The sequence below is a fragment of the Apus apus genome, chromosome 2 (genome assembly GCF_020740795.1).
Source record: "Apus apus isolate bApuApu2 chromosome 2, bApuApu2.pri.cur, whole genome shotgun sequence".
NCBI classification, from domain to species: Eukaryota; Metazoa; Chordata; class Aves; order Apodiformes; family Apodidae; genus Apus; species Apus apus.
Window position 1 is genome coordinate 29,042,717 of NC_067283.1, and position 19,536 is coordinate 29,062,252.

Below are 19,536 nucleotides of genomic sequence, written 5' to 3' on the forward strand. Positions count from 1 at the left end.
TAATCACTGTCTCAGCCACAATAGGTTAAAAGGAGGATAGACAGCTGCTCCTAATGCTCTCTGAGTTTTTTAGGACCATTAATATGACTCTTTTAAAAAAAATCTGAATAACAGCAGCACTATCTGTTAGAGAAGTGATGGTCTTCAGTATCTCTCCCAGCTTCCCATAAACTTGCTCATATAGATCCTCAAGGAGTAATAGTGGCATGAAATTAAAATGAAATACTAATTGGTATTTTTTAAAAAATAAAAACTAACAAAAAACAACCAAACAAAAAAAACCCCACAACAACTGTGCCTGCAGAAAATAACTCATTTCTAATATATTTCACAATATATTTATTCAGAGAATAAAAGCATTCCTCTAGCTAACAAAGGAAATTTTTCTATCTCCAAATGGACATTTTATCCTCTTCTAGCACAATCTTGTGGTAGCATCATGAATTTCACAGATAGCTTGGTTAATCAGCAGAGTATCCCAGAAGAGAGATTTTTGGCTAAAAGTAAAGTTAATATTTCTCTTTAAATATCCATGTCCAAAGCTCTCAAAACATCCATTTGGATCTAACATTCCTACCCCTATTATATTTACAGTGTGCAAGAAAATGAGGCTGGGTTAATTCGTTCAGACTACAACTTAGGAGAACTATATTGGGGTATTTTTTTTATGTTATGTATGTTATTTGTTTTTCCTTCTCAGCATTCCTGTGCCTTTGTTCTAATTTTCCTCAAGTTTTACTGAAGTTTCTGGTAGTGCTATGGGAGAGTAAGAGAAATTTAGATGATATTCCAGGTGCTAGTGATCTGCAAAGTAAATTTAAAAAATGTTTTAATATATGTGTACAATGAATTGATGACTTAAACTTCTTTTTTGTTGTTGTTTCTGTGATTTGCTGGTGCATGCTGGCCTTTATTTTGGTCTGCTCTTACCTTCATATGGGCATTGATATTAAGCAATTCTAAAACAAGCTTTTCAACTTAGAAGGACAAAAGAATGTTCCTATCTGAGAACATCGTAATAAAATGGTTACATATGCCCACATAAAATGAAGGTTTAAGTTTTTCTGCCACTGAAAAGTTCAGTACTTCTGTAATTATAACAGAGAGCAAAAAAAGAAATCTTCTCAGTTGTCTAAAGATGAAAAGTAATCTCAAATATTTTGGAAGCTTTCATTGTGTCACGTGGCACAATAATGTTTTGTGACATGACTGAAGGTATACAGAAATGCTTGAATTCAAAAATAATAAAAAATGAGAAGCATATATAAGTTTGGTAGTGATTTTTTAGTTCAGCTAGGAACAGTTTAAAACTAGTCATGCATGGAAGAAATCATCACGCTAGAACTTCAAAGTTTTGTGCTTAATCTTTTATTATTTTTATTTCTTTATTTTCCTTATTTTGGATGGAAACTAAGGAAATACCCACATTTTTCTCCGAGAAAAATTATTATAATTTTCAGATCTTCATATTTAGGTTTATCTGATTACATATTAAGCAGTATTCTTGTTCTCTTATCAACATTACTGGGTTTAATTCTACCAGTGCATCATAACTATGTAGTAAAAAGCATAAACTCTACAGTGAAGTCTATGCATAATGTAGACACCAGCAATATTTATTGTGCAGAGTTGTTTTTTCTGTTGCTTTTCTCTTTCTTTTTTTTTTCTTTTCTGCGAGACTGGGATAAAGAATGAACAATTTAGTTTACAATCTAATTTTGAGGGAAATGAGAAGTGATGAAATGTCATGAAAAGAAAAAAAATCCTGAAAGAAAGCAGAACTATTTCACAACACACATAAAATAACTCCTTCTCTGTAGCTCGTAAACAACACTAATGTCCATTTTTCACTTATTTGTAAATAACTGACATTATGCCTGTGCTTACAGCCAGGCATGTCACTGTTGCAGCAGTGTGCTGCAACCCTGGGTTGCCTGTGGATGCCAACAAGGGTGCCTGTTGCTCATTTCCCTGTAATTCCTATGCTATACAGCCTCATAAAAGGGATGCTGATTCTTTTGTCTGCCTCACATCAGTAAAACGCTGCCACAAGTTTGGAGAGGAGTTTGCTGGGCAGAAACATCAAGGGCCACCCAATTCACACTGAAAATAAGGGTATAACCATCAAAAGAGGAAGGACTGGAGCTGGCTTATGTCCCTTGCACTGTGATCTTTTCCTGAAGCACAGCTAGTGTCTTTCCAGGCAGTGGGATGGAAAGGGCAGCCGGGATTCAAGTGTGCTCAAAGGATAATGCAAATATTGCCAGTGCAGAGAAAACTTGCTGAAGCTGACACTTCTCCAGGCAGTTTGTTCAGCCCTGTCAAGAGTCAACTGAAGAATATGGAGCAAAACTCTATAATGAGATCTCTCTGCATTGCATCAAGTATGACAGAAATCTGTAATACTCTCAAATGCAGTCACACCATTATAAAAAAATTGATTCAGACAGCAATATCCAAGTCTTCATATATGTAGTTTTCAATGTCTATGTCACACCATTGCAAATGCAGGTAATATATAACAAAAAGGAAAAACACGGCTTTTTATACATTGAGGTTGTAGGTAAGGTACATACCGAGTAATTTTGTTCTGGGAACCTGGATTTCCGAGGTGTCAAAGCTAGCCTCAGAAATCATAATACTCAGTAATGGGGAAGAGGACACTTACTGAGCTTTTGAAGAGGGCCTTATTAGAATGCTTTTTGCCTTTCAGGCTCCCTTAAATATATTTGTATTATCTCTCTTCATTTTCATCTTCTTTTGTATCTAAAAATGTACATGTGGTTTATTCCAGAGACAATTGTTCTAAATTTATGTTATTTTCAAATCAGTAGTAATACTTTGATTTACTTCATTAAATAATTATTTTACCCTCAAAAAGATAATAATTCTACATTTCCCCAACTCAATTTGTGGAAAGAATTTCTAAGTTTGATCCTTTTTCCACAGTAATTAGTTTAGCAATGGTTTAAGAATAAGCATACTTTCATAACTGTAAAACAAAGTATAACTGCATAAGTCTTTAATACAGAACTCATTTTCTGTCCTCTGGGAATTGTGGGACTGCTATACAAGATATTCAAAACTTTTAATCTCTGTGTTGTGTTTTGCATAAGTCTGTTCAATTTTTTTAAAGCATAAACTACAGAGAGCAATGTATCAGATTATTTGTAAGTACCTGTGTGTTTGTCAGGTTTTTATTTATTGAGTAAACACATTAAAAATTGTTAAAAATGCTACTAGCAGAAAACAGAATATTTTTTTTTATAGAGTAAAATTTTATAAGGTATTTTGTTTCCAAAAAAGTTTCTGTCAGTAAGACTTTTGCTCAAAATAGTGATAACAACCCCTTCTGTCTTAGTCAAATTGATTTTTCTGAGAACATTGAAGAAAGTTGTTATCCTTTTTTAATCCATCAGACAGTCACTAGATGAGAATAAACCATTCAATACTGTTGTTTTAGTTTATTTTATGTCTCTTTTTTCAAGTCACTATGGTTTGTTCATTCCCCACCAAAGAACAATCAGTCAATCAAAATTTATTAGCTACTGTTGACCTATCTGGATCTAGTTAGAAACTGTGGTCTCCTATGTTGGCTATTTAGTGAAATTTTCCATGTAGCTGCCCAGAAATGCTGTTATGTTAGAGAATTTAAACCTACTTTAGTCTTTCCCTAAAATTAAGGGCTTAAGAATAAGTTTTGGGCTTCCTGTCTTGCTATTAAAGGAGAATGAGGGTCCTGTTTAATTTATTAAAGAAGATGGACTTGGTGTATTATTAGAACAGTGGTATTTTATATAAAAGCTAAGGAAGGATGTTAATTTATATGGCAACTTTTCCCAGAATTTCAATTGGTGGTAACAGATAATGGACAGTTAAAATGTGGTGTTAGTCACCACTTAACATCATGAGCTATGGCTGGAGTAGGTGAACACCTCTGAGTGCACTGTTAAATGATCACTGGAGTAGATGGTGGAAAAAACACACATTCTGATAGGATTCTACAGCTATCCAGATATGTCTAAAAGTTTTATATTTAGTTAAAATTATAAGGGAATCCTACAAGTGGATTATTAACAAATAATTTGGTTTTACTCCATGTTTTACTAATGAAAAGCAGGGAAAACTGAAAAATGGCCTATCTACCAGGGAACTGAATAATCTTTGTATTTTCCTGGACTCCAATTGACCGATTTAGGATTATTTAAAATTGCTCTATTCTCAGACTAAGTTTAGTTTTGTCTTTAGCAATAACTAAGAACATGTAAATAACTTTTCACAAGTATAATAAATAGATAAATTGTATTAATAGTATGTAGTAGATGTTTGCTGTCTCATAATTAGAAATCCCTAGCTGAAAATACTACTAGATGTTGTCACTAATTGAAACATGTTTGTCTATGAGTCTGTTGAGGGCTCTATCTGGCTCTTCCACCCATCAGATGGTACTGCTAACACTTACCAGAAGATGCAGAATTCAGTTTTATAGATATTTTGTTCAACAGTTCAGTGAAGCCCTTAAGATGTGATTAAGTGTGTCAAAACCACCATTATTAACTGTATTACTCCAGCCTCTTTAATTAATGAGCTAAAATTAAGAATGGAGAATGATATAGTACAAGACACCATGTCTTGCACTTATTTGTAACTATTGTTGTCCAAATGAACAGTGTGAAAGTCATTATGCTTTAGCAAATTTGTTACTGGAACTTCCTGGCCAGCCTTTGTGTTAAAGCCCAGTGAAATCAGTGGGAGAGTCCTTAAAGCCACATGTTTTCCAAAAGCACCATTGAATTTTCCCATGGAGCAAAAATCCCTCCACTTTTCTAATAGGCAGAGCTGTCCTGTCTTACTGACTCAATACTTTTGAAATAGAATAGTATCCACTGAAATGGCCCTAATTTTTAGACAAAAATTATCTAGTCTTAATCTGATGTACAATTTATTAAATACCTTTTTAGGTGAATCTATTTGTAGCTTAGTGTAAATTCATGTATCTTATGAAACTGCCTTTTGTGCTCTTGCTGTGCTGCTTTTCCTTTCTTAGAAAAGACTAAAATGCAAGTGAAGTATTGAAAAATATTTCTGGAAGTAATTATTATTTTGGGTGTTTTTCTTCACACACAAATAGGAGAAATCTCAGCTCATAATTACCTTTAAATCAGATGACAGATATATTAACTGAAGACTGAGTTTTGCCCTTAAAAATAATTATATTTAAAATTTTCTATTGAAATTAAGAAAAGAGATACAAAAGAGCAATCAATTTTTATGCTAAAATAGCATCTAAAGTGATCAGAGGCACATCGCTTACTTTCCAAAAAATTCCCTAAAAGCAGAATACCTTGCAAATTTGCCTGACAGAAGTCTCTACAGACTCCAGTTGGAGCTCTGTGTTCCCACAGCTTGTGCTTTTCTTTTATTAGTGATCTCTAGTTCAATTAAAGTTTGTCAATATTTGTATTAAAGGTGCCTGGGAGAATCTCCCATTGAACAGTCTTGTACCTCTAAATTCTTTCTATTCTTTGTATCCTTTTCTCACCCATAAGCACATGTAGAGCTCCTTTTTGTAATATATCAGCTGCTAAATCTGACACTATTATTGTCAGTACCTAAAAAAAAAAAAAACACCTCTTGAAAAAAAAATTTGGTCTCACAACAGAGCTGTGTAATCTTCATCTGCATGCAAATGAGCCAGATTACTGTATGAAGCCTGATTTTTGTTAACATTATTCAAAAGAAAAAAACCTCTTTCCCTTTAGATAGAAAAGTGCACGTATTGTAAATGTGTAATACTGTAGGATACAATACTAAGATTAAAAAGGAAGAATTGATGACTGTAACTGTTTGTAGGTATATGGAAGCAAACGTACACTTCCTGCTGCAATACAAGCAAAACAAAGCTACTCACACCATGCAGTAGGTGCATATTCTGATGTTTATTTCCCTTACATGGCCTAATGTGATCATGTGATCACTTCACATGCCAGCAGTGGCCTCTCTTTTGCTGTCATAGTAGATGCTTTTGCTGCCGTGTAATAATGGAGGAGTGTTGGCCTATCACCAAGAAGTAGCAAGGAGGCTTGAGCAATGCCTCCATCCCCTGCTCCTGTCTCAGGTACTAACAGAGGAGCTTAGTTAGCAGCAAGGCTTGAGGTGATGCCTTGCACCAGCATAGCAAGGTCCTGCCCAACAGGCTGCAATTTGGTCATTCCTGTAACCTGTGCAATGCCTAGGGACAGCATCCACATAATCTGAACATCTGGAAAAATATTGCAAAAATAAACATGAACCCTCAATAAAAATGGGAAATTAGTTCCAAAAAGTTTGAATGTTTGTTTGGTTTATCTTATTAAGTTTTTTTACCTAATTATGTTTCTTATAATATCTCTTTGGTATGAAGCATCACATGAAGTTTGACAAGATATTTGAGATATTTATTTTCTCCAGACTGTTTACCCTCTGCCTGCATCAGCTAAACCAAGCAAAGTCAGAAGTTTAACAATTTTCTGGTTCCTATCCTAACCAAATGAGCCTTTCGATCTTCATTCTTTAAGACTAGTTAAGAAAACCTAAGGAGAGGAAAAAGGATGATCAAAAGTAAGCAGCATGCCTATAAAATGTGTTTCTCATTTCTTGAAGCCAGCAGGATTGTTCATTTTCAACACAATGAGGCCTCAGTTCCAAGTACAGCGATACTTTTTAAAGCCACGATTCAACATTAGTGGTTGAAAAACACCATACCCAGCTGACTCATGACCCAGCTGCAGTTGTGAATAAAGCTACTGATAGAGAATCCACAGCCTATTTTCCAGCTGGTTATTTGTTGGTGAATATCCTAAACCACTTGTAATGCTGTTAATTCTTTGGGGCTTTTTCAGTCTATTATAAGTATTTTTGCTAACAGTATAACTCTCACTCTTTTTGTAGCCTACGAAACTTCTGGCCTCTGGCACATCTCGTGGCAGCAGAGTCCAAGGTAGCTATGCACTAAAAATGTAACAACCCTTCCTAATTATTTCTAAAATTGCTTCATTGCAACTGAATCCTAGCTAGTTCTTGCAATAAGACAAGATATACTGGATCAGATTTTCAATCTGAATATAAAGTATTTTTTTATATATCTCTCGCATGGCTGTCCTTGTATGTGTTCCTTCTTAGGTAAATTGCATCAGTAACCCTCTAATTGCTGTGAAAATTACTAGCTCATTATAAAATTACTGTACTTTGCATGTATGAATATATATGAGTTTGTGAAGAAAGTAGTATAGATAATATGGCAGTGAAACTCAAAAATTCAATGACACTAAATGGTTTTATACCAGCAGTGAATCTTTCTTGGGACAAGACACTAGATAGAGTGAAATAATATCTACTGCTCTGCCCTTCTTGAGTTGCCTATTTATTTTAAGAAATAAGTAGTGAAGGCTCATAAACCAAAAGAAAATAACGTTGGAAAAGAAAGAAAATAAATTTTGCTTTTTCTGTTTGTTTGTTTTATGTGTATGGTGGAATTGTTAAAACTTTTAAAATGTCCTGAAACAAGCATGAAAGAATGTGTCAGAGTTCTTCTAACAGTGGCTTCAAAATGTGAAATTATTGTCATCTTGACATTCGCCTCTGATAAACATGCTATGCACATTAAATCAAAATCAGTATAAAAGTGTGCCATGTGATAGGATAGCCTTTGCCAAGTGGGCTGACCTGTAATGAAAAAGTCAATCCTCTTCCCGTTTTTTTTTTTAAAAGCTCAGAAAAATATAGCAGCAATAATATGGGTAAAAGGCTCAATAAAATCTGTCAGAATTGATTTCTAGTGACACATAATGCCTGGCAATCTAAAGCTTTATTTTGCCAACTGTTTAATCTGTTCTACAAGTAAAAGTGTTCCATATGCATAACTTCCCATTTCGATTATGATCCTGTTTAAAGATTTGTTCCAGCAGCATTTATTTAATGACCTTTATAAAGAATTTTCTCGTTCTTCTGTGAGTTATATTTAAACTAGGGAATAATAAAAATAATGTGCGCAATAGGAGAAAAAGAAAAATCTCCACTCCCCATTACTTTTTTTTTCAAAAGTATAATTAATTCTTAGGCAGCATTAAAGAGGAAGCCTGGGAATATACACATTCCAATGTTAGAAACAATAATAAACCAATGGACATTATTTACATCCTTACGGTGTCAAATTGTACTTTTTTTTCATGTAATACCTGTGAAGAAAACTCACACTCACTGCAATATCCACAGCCATGTCTCCCTTATTCTATTGATTTAAATATCCTTTTGCTTCTCCCTCCGCAACAGGAAGTATGAGGTCATTGTTATAGCTCAAACACATGCCTTGATAGAGCACTATTCAAACTAGATATACACCATACTTCACATCATATTTTGAATTATTTATCTGTCATGGGAAATAACAGGAGAGGAAGGAGTTAGCTGGGTGCTCAAAATGAATGTGGCAAAAGCATTAACATGCGGGTCCAGCTGCACAAAATCAGATGTCGAGTCCTGGTACAAAGGGTCAGAGTCAGCAATGGCAATAGAGACCTTGGTAATACCAGGAGACCAAAGAGGCTCATAAATCCAGAGAAAGACTATCCCTTCCTATAAACTAGGTACAGGTGAAACAGAGTACTAATTTCCAATGGACCAGGGAGGATTACTGCCTGAAACATATGTTTAAAATGGACACATGCACCCAACCCTGCCATTCAAAAACTTCCATATATAGTACTGAGGAAAAGGTTAATCAGGAGAGCTGTATAGCTTAAGGAAATACATAGGGTGGCTGCATGATTTGATTCATATGTCTCAGTGACAAAAGTCTTTCCTGGAGATGCATAATGTCTGGGTTTTTAATTATCTGGTCTTTTGTGTGTGTGTGTATTAAAAAAAAATGGCCAATAAAATGTCAGCCAAGAAACACACTGTTCATTCCTTTCAGGTTTATTTTAAACCTATTGCACTTAGGCTCCAGCTAAATCAATTTTTCATGAATATCTACCCTAGTAGATTACACCTCAAGCCAGTTCAGATCTCCAGAGATTTTTTTTTTTTTTAAAGAGATTTATCAAGTAACAAGTAACACCTCAGGAAAAAGAAACAGGGGTTTTAATTGCTTTGTGCGCTCCATAATTGAAGGCAGGCACCTTTTTGAGGCACTCACTGCCAGGAGGAGTGTGACTCCACTTGGCCCTGCCTAATTAATCCTGTGATACAAACCTTCTGGCTTCAATTTTCACATTTCTGTCTCTTTTTAGAGGTGATAATAAAACGAAAAAATTATGTTGGTTACTGTATGACTATAACAGTGCCAGCAGAACACAAATAAAACCATATGGATGCAAAAGACCTTGTCTTCCCATCCCTGGCTTCTCTGTTTTGTGAGGTGTACAGGGACACACTTTGTGCTAACAAGAAAAGGTAGAGAAAGAATCAGTCGCAGGAAGGAAGTGCAGGTCAACTGATTCTTGTGATAGTTTGCTCTGCTCAGATGACTCACTGAAGCATATGTCTTATTTGTTTATTGACAAGATCTCAAAATAGAAGTACACACTGGAAGCTCAACTGAGCTGGCTACAAATTACAAAACTGCACAACAACTCATAATGAAAGACAAATTGTGCAGCTTAGCCTTTAAAAAGCAGTCAAGGCTGTTTGTGCATATGCCTTCAATCTTAATAGCTTACATACTGTGACCTGTGCATGCTCCCTGCAAGTGCTTAGTGAAAGTAATAGACCATCCTTATTTTCCATGGAATGTAAGCATTCCACTATGATTATGATTATGATTTTTTATTATCATTATTATTATTAGCATAACGTTTTAAGTCTTGGGTACTAAGTAATTGTATGTGTACACACACATATGTGGCAGTTATAAACTACAGCAGGACAAATTCTGCTTTCAGTAAAATTATGTCAGTTTTCATTGCATGATATGAAAATGGACCTAAAGCTGTATTAAAGTGGGAGGCTTTTGTCTTTTCAAGTGAACTAGAGGAATATTATTCCAATAGAGCTGCCACTCTTATTTTAAGGTTATTGATTAAGAGCACATTGCTGGCTGTGCTCAGTACACCGGACTCAAAGGACACAACAATGCAGTTCTCTACACTCAAGCTCATGTATGAATTGAACACAGTAAGATTGTATCATGGACTTGATAATTTTCATCAAGACATGTACTTAGAGAGGAGGAGGAAAAAATAAGAAATTATCTTCATTTTCTTGTTCTCACTCCCTCACCATAGCACAGCAGTGAGAAGAAAAGTGATTGTGGACAGACACCATGCCCAGGACAGAACACTTCTATGTCCTCTTTCATCCTTCCTTGACACAAGACTGATTGTGGCATATTTTTTTGTTTTATTAGGTAAGTTAAAGTCAGTGTGCCACCTTTCCTTAGAGGAGAGATATTGGTGACACATTTGTGTTACATGTCTTTCAAGATACTATTTTAAAATAAATGATATATTTTAGTGTAACAAAAAATGCTTCAGCTTTGTGATGGTGCAAGCTTTCTACTACACAAGAGTTGGGAGGCTCAGTGGGATTGGAAAATTAGGATAATTTTACTGCCAAGCTAACAAACTGCTATTGACTATCTATAAATGAAATTCCTTCTGGCTTTACAACTTGAATACATTTGGAAAAAATTTTCTGTGGGTGAAAAAAAAGCCATAACCCCTTGCAATTCCTCAGAAATTTCAAGTGCCTTTTCCAAGAGAAGGTGATGCTAAATCTTACAGAATCCCTGTAAGAATTTGCCCTTGTCTCTCCAAACCCTGGTTTTGGAAATGGCATTACTATTACAGCTGAAATTTTCACCCACAAGCAGAAGCAGCAAGTATGGAAAGCTCTGTCCAAATACTTTTAAGCAAATGTAAGAAACTATAGCACCAAACACAAAGTATATGTGACACAGGTTATTGTCTAATATGAGGCTAGACAAGAAAGATTAGGTGGGAGAGGTATCAGGAGTAGTGGGAGAGAGATTATTACCCCACATTCAGCAGCTATGACTGAGCAGGTCTTCCTAGGGAAAAACTGCTGAACTACTCTACTGGCATGGAGAAGAAACATGGTTTATTTTGCTGAATGTTTAAGGAGTGGAGATGAAGAGACTGGCAAACTGTGATTTTTTTTTAATCAGTATGAATATATTACAAAATGGGTGGAAAAAAAAATGGAAAGGTTCTTACCACTATAATACAGGATGTTCTAGAGAAAAGGCTGATATATATTGGTTATCTTATGTATCTCCTACTTTAAGAGAACCCAGATGATGTAACCTCTTTTTTAATAGGAACAAATCTAAAGCAAATATACAATGTTCTATCAAATTTTTGTGAAGTTTTGTTCATAGCTGGTTGATAATCTGTATGTAGCAGACAGACCGGGTGACATGCCTTGAGCTTTCTTTTCCTTTTTTTTTTTTTTTAATGATTACAGAATCACAGAATCTTAGGGGTTGGAAGGGACCTTGAAAGGTCATCTAGTCCAACCCCCCTACCAGAGCAGGATCACCTAGAATACATCACACAGGAACGCATCCAGGCGGGTTTTGAATGTCTCCAGTGAAGGAGACTCCACAACCTCTCTGGGCAGCCTGTTCCAGTGCTCTTAAAGAAGTTTTTTCTGATGTTTACATAGAACCTCCTGTGTTCCAGTTTGCACCCATTGCCCCTTGTCCTATCACTAGACATCACTGAAAAAAGCCTGGCCCTGTCCTCCGGACACTTGCCCTTAACATATTTATAAATATTGATGAGGTCACCCCTCAGTCTCCTCTTCTCCAAACTAAAGAGACCCAGGGAGATGTTCCACTCCTTTCATCATCTTTGTGGCTCTGCCCTGGACTCTTTCAAGCGGTTCCCTGTCCTTCTTGACCCAGGGGGCCCAGAACTGGACACAGTATTCCAGATGCGGCCTCATCAGGGCAGAATAGAGGGGGAGGAGAACCTCCCTTGACCTAGTAACCACACCCTTTCTAATACACTCCAGGATGCCACTGGCCTTCTTGGCCACAAGGGCACATTGCTGGCTCATGGTCATCCTCCTGTCCACCAGGACCCCCAGGTCGCTTTCTCCTACACTGCTCTCCAGCAGGTCAGCCTCCAACCTGTGCTGGTACATGGGGTTTTTCTTCCCCAGATGCAAGACTCTACACTTGCCCTTGTTGAATTTCATCAAGTTTCTCCCCACTCAACTCTCCAGCCTGTCTAGTATCAGTAGTGTTTCTTTTTAATTGATAGAAATTCTATTTTAAATGTGTGTGTCACCTGACTGACAGATTAGTCCTGTGCAGGGGTCTGCCCTGCAGTGCTCCTTCCTCTGCATCCTGCTGAGGGAGATACATAGAGCTTCTTAGGACACAGACATTGCCTATGTTGCTTCATGGTGAAAACCACCTGCCTCTTCACTACTGTCTGCTTATTCCCATCCGCAGGCCCCAAGACCTCCTTCAGCTCTGTCAGAAGAAAACAGTCATGATAGTTTCTGCAGGATCTTCGGTCTTGGATTCAGACTTTAAGCAGCTCAAAAAAAAAACCCAGTTTTGTTTCTAATTTGCAGCAGCCTGAGCAGTAAGTAGGGGACAGTGGGTCTTTTATTCAGTTCTTGAGGTGGTAGGACTAGGTCAATAATCAGTCTTCTGAATGGACACTGATGCTCAGTCTCCAAGTCCACCTTCCACTGCCTTCTCAAGTATAATGCACATTCTTTGTAGACAGTGTCCTGCAAGTAATTGTACAGAGCAGTGGGTGAAGTCTGGTTTTCTTATTCACTGTTTTGATGGAAAACTTGGGGGTTTTTGTGAAGTCAAAAATTGTGCCATTCAGTCTCCCATTCTCATGAGGAGTTGTATTATTTCTAACCAAAATATGTCTATTTTGAATTTTTTTAGAATTTGACACATTTTCACTAGGAAAAAAAAAAAATTGTCCAACCAATTCCATTTCCAGGCTCTTGAGTCACATACATTCATAGGATTTTATCCGGTCCAGATTTGTTACCACAAGTCCATATGATAGATCTTCAGTCTTCAGAGGATCAGCTAAGTCCTCTCTCAGTTCTCAGTATGTCCTGCAGCATGTAGATCCTGAAGCATCATACTAAGGGTTAAAGAGAAGAATGCAGTGGCTTACCAGCCACTGCCAGGAAATCCAGCAGCCCAGAAGCAGCAATAAAATCATAGAATCATAGAATTATTTGGGTTGGAAGGGACCCAAAGATCATCTAGTTCAACCCCTCTGCCATGGGCAGGGACATGTCCCACTAGACCAGGTTGCTCAGAGCCCCATCCAACCTGGCCTTGATCACTTCCAGGAATAGGGCTTCCACAACTTCCCCAGGCAACCCATTCCAGTGTCTCACCTCCCTCACACTAAAGAATTTCTTCCTAATGTCTAATCTAAATCTGCCCTCTTCCATGGCCAATTAATCTAGAGTGGAATAGAATGAGATCCTCTTGAAAAAAAGGCCTATAGGTATGAGTCTTATTAGCTGATGACTAACAATCTTTTCAGTGAGGTTGACATGAATGTCTGAGAGAAAAAGGCAAAAGAATTACAAAGTATATTCAGTATATAAAGTATTTTCAGTATAGCCCTTTAGTCCTGGATTTCAAATCCATCCTGTTTGCACTTGGATTCTATGATATATCTGAGTTATTCCTCCTACCACTCTTCGAATTACTAAACTCTATGTAACACCACATTTCAAGTTAGGGTTCATATCCCATTCTAATTACACTTTTATTTAACATTTTCACAAAATCTTTACTTTTATGCCATTTAATTATATACCTAATTAAGAGGGGAGGTATTCTAAAATAAAAATGAGAAGTATAAAAGAGTGTCTAGCCTACAATTAATTTTTTCCATGTGGTTATTTAAAAATGTTTGAACATAGATTTTCCTGATTAATCTAATTTGCATATCTGAACTGTTTTAGAAGCTATGGGACACATATATTCTTAAATGTCTGTCAAAAATGTCATTGTTTCGGTAAGCAGTTATGGAAGCTATAGTATGTCATATTAATAAAATCAAATGTCAAATTATGAAGAAAAACTGCACTCATATATACTTAAAATTCAGGATACATATAGTAACTTCTAGCAAAATGTATTGCAGAAATAATGTAAATAGTCTAGGAAAAAATGTAATGAATCTGGGAAATCAGAACAGAGGTTAAACTTCAATGTAATCTCATTACAGTAAAATATGAAATCATACTGATTATCTCAGCCTTGTTAATGTTGCTATGCAGTGAGACATGTAGTAAATATGATTATAATGAAACCATTTATGTTTTTTGTTCTCCTACAGGATTAAAAAAAAATTAAAGACCTATGCTCTTTGCACTGCTCCCTCCGTGCCCTCAAATAAAATGCTTTCAAAGTTTATGAAGCTCTGGGCAGGTCAAACTTATGTGGATTATAAAGTGTTGCAGGGATCCACAGATGTTTTACAAATTATAGTCCCAAATTGTGACCCAGTTTGCATGGCTATGCAAGGTAGGAGGGAGAATAAAGGAATAAAACACTCCTTTATTACTAATACCCAGGGGAGCTTTAAGGGGTGAATAAAGAGAATAACCACAATAGGAAATCTTGCACTGCATGACCTAGTTGCACCAGCATGTAAAAGCTCAAGCACTGAAAAGGAAAACCAGGAGACTCGTTGTATCTTTGAGCCACAATTTGCCTCTCCGTTTACATTAAGGCAATGCAAAAATATGCTTGGCTTTGTTCAGGGCACCAGAGTAGTCAAAACCCTACACCAATTATTTCCTTGAAAAGTGGTTGATTTCTATGAGTAGTCTTGGTATTTCTTTTAAATAATAAGTTATTACCATTGCGTTATCCTTTATAATTAGGTACGATGCTTTTGTGGGTGCCATGTCTTCAACAATTAAGCCCTGTATATAAACTTCATACTTTTCCATGTGGTAGTCAGAAGAGATTGCATCCATTTCCTGATATGTCTTTCTCTTTTATTGCAAACAGTTCCAGCTTCAGCAGAGGCTTAACTTTGCAGATGAACAAATTACTTCCATCACATTGAAATGCAGCTACCTCAAGCTAAAAATGTAGACTTTGAGCACACGGTATATCAAATTCTGCGTAGAGCAAGCTATAGAAGCAATTACAAAGAAAAATAAATGACCAGTTGTTATTTGCCACAAAAAGGAGGAATATAATTCTTGATGCACATAATACTGCTTTTGTTAAAAAAAACCACTTAGCTAAATTTTGGTGCCCAAGAGTTGTGGTATATGTTGTAGAAATTGGTGATAAAAGGAGCTTACAACAACAACAAAAAAAAACCCAAACCAAACCAAAACAAAAATAATCAAACAAACAAACAAACCAAAAGAAACACCAAAAACAGCCAAACAATTTTTTTTTTCCCTAACCAGAACAGGAACTAGACCCAGATCATTTAGATAATAATACTTAGCCCTTAAACTTTTTATTTTACTTTTTCTCATGTCCATGTTTTCTGTGTTCTGGCAATGATCTTTTCCTTCTCTTAGCGAGGGGGAACGGCTATCTCTTGTTCTCTTTTCTACATCACTTGAATATGTTGATCTTTTATCATGCAATACCCAGTGAAAACTGTCTGTCACAACCATTCAAATTCTTAACTGATGCTAGGACCATTTACTCGATTTTCTTTTTGGATTGTGAAAGGTTTCTTCGTTTGGCTGGAAGCTTCCTTTGTTTCAGCTGTCTGGTTGCTCTAGGCACCATAGTGGTCTCTTAGAAGTTTCTGGGAGTTACTAGTGGTAAGACCCACTAGTTTCCTTTATATTTAACTCACCATCTAACAATATAAAGTGTGTTAAAAAGTCATCCTGAGGTTAACTTCCAAAAGTTCTTATGAATTTTACATCATACTCCACCCACTGTATTTATTTATTTCATATAATCATAAATCCTCAATGTCATTGTGTCTTAGCACTAATGTTTTTCAGTTTGAATCCCACTAAGAACGGCTTTTAAATCTCCACTGGATTCTGTGGGATTTTGCATGCTTCAGTGTTTGTGAAAACAGTACCCTACACTGTGTCCCATCAAGCAGGCTTTCTCATATGATGTTCTTGAATCATGATTATTGCAATGGTTGCTCCAGTCCTGTTGGGACTTCTAAATGAACTGTAAAGCATGCTGTAATAATAATAATGTAGTGGCTATCATAAAATCACAGCATTCCTCGGGCAAAACACTAAGTCAATCAAAGCAGAAAATATCTGACCCACATCCAAACTTTAGCTGTGTTTCTGAGTTTCTGGTCAGAAGCCATAATATATTAATGCCCTGCAACTTGCACTGTGCTCGCTTTAAAATTTATATTAAGTAGATTGTTACATTATGGTAATGTACTAAATTACCTAAAGCAAAGTAATACAATGATTAACTGACCATAAACATTGGTTTATGGTCAGTTTATAAAGTATTACAAAGATTAACATTATGCATTTTCATAACAGAAGAAAATTGCAGGATGAAATATCTGTGGATTGACTTGGTGCTATTAAGAATAATAAAACAGTGGTATAACTCACAACAGTCTCAAGTTACAGCTTGCAAGTAAACTTTGTTTTAAATCATCTTTGAAAATGGCAGAGATATTCATCGTTTTAAAAAATGCCCAAAGCTTTCCAAGCATAGAATAATGGTTTCCAGTATATGTTTTCTAATATATGTAATGTATTATCTTCCCCCCCCCTCCCCCCCCTCTTTGTTATTCAACATATCATGTCAGATTCTGACCTGGCATAGCTGCGCTCATATTGGAAGCATTATACCATCTTATCCAAGACAAATTTGGGTCTCTTTTTATCAGTTTATATAATTCGTCTTAAAAAGCTAGACTCAACCTAAGTTCAATGCTTAATGAGTTACATTTCTTTAACCATGAATGAGTAAAAATGCTATTGTTCCAGGGTTTTATCTGGTCTGTCTGTAAGTTAAACCCTGTGCAAACTAGATTTTTGGAGGGGACAGAGACCAAAGGCGAGGGAAAATGAGGAAACTTAGGGTAAGGAATGAGGCATGGGACAACAGGGAAGGTCCTTATATAACCTTTGGGAAAGTAGGACTATTCCAGGCCTACCTCAAATGCTTGTCTGTTAATATACACTGCTTAGGGAGCAGTAATGTCTGAATTCAGTCATAGATTTACAGTGTTGTAGGAATTACAGAGATGTGGTGGAAGACCTTTAACAGCTGCAATAACTTGATAGAGACTCTTTAGAAAAGACAGGGAAGATGAGGACCAACAGCTGTGCTCTTCATTCTTTGCATGCATGCAGCTCCTCCATTGAGGGGTGAAGCACATGGAGGATTGAGGGATCAAGATGAGGAGGAAGGCCAAGAAAGGGAATATTGTGATGGGTATGTGCTACAGAACTGCCAGTGAAAGAAGGTAGATAATGTCTTCTTTAAGCAGCTACAAATGCTCGTACTACAGGCTCTTGAAGCAAACAAAATTTGGATTTTTCAAGAAAATGGCAGAAAGTGAAGCATCCTACGTGGGAGACTGATTTGAAGCGAAAAGGAGTCCTGGAGAGTGAATCAGCCTTTGAAGACAACCTTTTCAATTGACAAGAGAAAATAATCCTGATCCTGAAAAAAAAGAGTCAAACCCAGGCATCCATGGCTGGGGAGACAATACGGTTGAACAGGAAACTCTTGGCTGAACTGAAATGCAGAAAAGTTTATAGGATGAAGAAACAGGGACAGCTACCAAGGAGGAGAACAGAGATATTACCTGAGCATGTAGGGATGGAATTAAGAGGGCCAAAGCTTGCCTGGAGGTAACTGGTGAAGGACATGTAGAGGGCAGTAGAAAGAACTTCTGCAAATACATCAAAAACAAAAGTCAGACCATGGAAAACGTGGGAGTACTGCTGAGAGTCAATTGATTTAAAGACAAAGGTTATGGAAAGGGTGAGGAACTCCATGCTTTCGTGGTTTGGCTTTTGGTGACAAGGTCTTCTCTCAGACTCCACACAGCTAAATGCCTATAGCAAAGCTAGCAACAAAGTACTCAAAGTACTATCCAACACAGAGAAAGCACAAACTAGGACTTAAATGTGCAGACACATGCAAGACTCTAAGATCAGAAAGGTCACATGCGAGGATACTCAAGAAGAGGGCAGTTGTCTGACATCTTTGAAAACTTGTGGCAAGGTCCAAAGTAAAGGTTCTTGATTACTGGAAAAATGTTATTCCCATGACTAAAAGAAATAAAGAAGGATGATCTCAGGAACTACAAACTGAGCATCATCATTTCAATCTCAAGTGAAATTATGGAGCATGTCCTCCTGGAATCCATAAAGAAGAAGATGATTTAGAGAGTTCAGCACAGGTTTACCAAGGAATGTATCAAAATGAACTTCCCTGAAACTCTGCAAAGACAAATGAGAAGTCCCACATCTGAGATACAGAAGTACAGTCTATCTAGAAAGGCCAGTTTGCAAAAGCAGACTTGGGGGTTCTGATAGATAGCATGTTGAACACAAATTAGTTAAGATCCTTACATGAGTTAAGATCCTACAATGAGCAAGGAAGGCTCATTGCAGACTACATTCCACTAACCAGAGCATGGTCAGCAGCTCCAAGGAAATTATTGCCCCTCATTGCTCAGTCTTTTTGAAATCATGTCCGTAGACCAGTTTTGGGCTTCCTAATGCAAAACAGATACAAATTGGAGAGAGTCCAGAGGAGAGAAATGATTTAGAGGGTGCTGGAATACTGGACATGCAAGAAAAAGCAGAAGAAACTGTATTTGATCAGCTTGAACTCTGAGGGGGGTGCCTGTTTGCAGCATCCTCTTGCCTCAAGGGAAGCAACAGAAAAATGCAGAGGCAGGTGTTTCACATGGATGCACAGTGAAAAGAAAGTCACAGTCACAATTTGCGTAAGAAAAATTGCAATTGGACTTAAGAAAAACAAACAAACAAGAAAACAAACAAAAACAACACTACAATGAGTACTGTCAAGCCCTGGAACAGGTTGTTGGGAGCTGTGGGAAACTGTCCTTGGAGATTTTTCAAAACTTGTAGGACATGTCCCTGGGTGACATGATCCAGTTAGAGATTAACCCTGATCCAAGCAGAAGGCTGGACCAGATGGCCTCCAAAAGCTCCTTATAACCTAAATTTTTATATGATCCTATCATTCTCCTTCTGTGTTCACTCAGCCTTAAAAAATGCACTTGTCTAACACTGTGTTAAGATTCCAGTATCCTAAAGGTTAAAACCAGAAGTAATATTCATATTATTTCAATATAATAAACCTTAACTTTTTTAGTACCTTTCAAAACTCAGAAAATTAACATTAAAGTCTCCTTCTTCCTTTTCATCTCTGACTTCAGGTTTCTGAGATGCTCAAGTGAACTCAGCTCAAGTTTTCAGGCTCTTCTGAACAACTATGAGGTCTAGAAATATACTTCATATTTAAATAAAAGCAAAGTACTACAAGATCAGGGATATTCAGAGAAGTCAGTTATC